Here is an 822-nt window from a genome sequence, read left to right as displayed (position 1 = left end):
AACAATGATTGAATCGCCCCAGTATCACGTAGAATATGTATGGGTATGTGATTGCCAGTGTCATTTGTCAAAGACACAGAACCAATAGACACAAATGGTCTAAATTCCTCCATGATTACATCAACCTTTATATCAGTGGCCATATCAACAACATCGGGTGATCTGGTGAAACCACGTCCATATGTGGACACAAACGCACTGGGTGTTGCCTCCTATTCTTTTTTCTTTCTTAAACACCAACAATCGGACATAACATGACCAGGTTTTTTACAAATATGGCAGACAGGCCTTGATTATTTTAAAGAAGTTTTATCCTGACTGTCAAAATATTTCGAACTAGAGGAGCTGGATTTTTTAGAAGAATCCTCAACTTTCGTGGATTGAACCGATACAGGTTTTTGTTGAGATGGTAGGAATTTCTTTTTATGAAAATTAGTTTTATGTGGTAAAGTGTAGTCATCAGAAAGAGCGGCTGTTCCTGTAGTGTTTCAACTTTCTTTTCATTTAAGGTCGTCTCGTGCACAAGGTTTAAATTCCTCAATTAGGCATAATTGTCTTAGTTTGTCGAAACTGTTGCCAATATGCCTAGAATTGCACCATCGATCTTATTTCGATCGATGGTGCAATTCTAGGCATATTGGCAACCTCATTTTCGTGGGCAAATTCCATATAAGGTTGATTATCTTGTTTGTGATAACCTCTAAACTTTTGGTGATAAGCTTCTGGTACAAATTCGTATGCTTTGAGAATAGCTGCTTTAACCTTACAATCTTTTAGGGAGAGAGTGGCATAAGCTTCTCGTGCCTTACCTGTTAAGACACT

This window comes from Limulus polyphemus, unplaced genomic scaffold (assembly GCF_000517525.1).
Source record: "Limulus polyphemus unplaced genomic scaffold, Limulus_polyphemus-2.1.2 Scaffold2214, whole genome shotgun sequence".
Classification (NCBI taxonomy): domain Eukaryota; kingdom Metazoa; phylum Arthropoda; class Merostomata; order Xiphosura; family Limulidae; genus Limulus; species Limulus polyphemus.
This window is presented reverse-complemented; position numbering follows the sequence as displayed.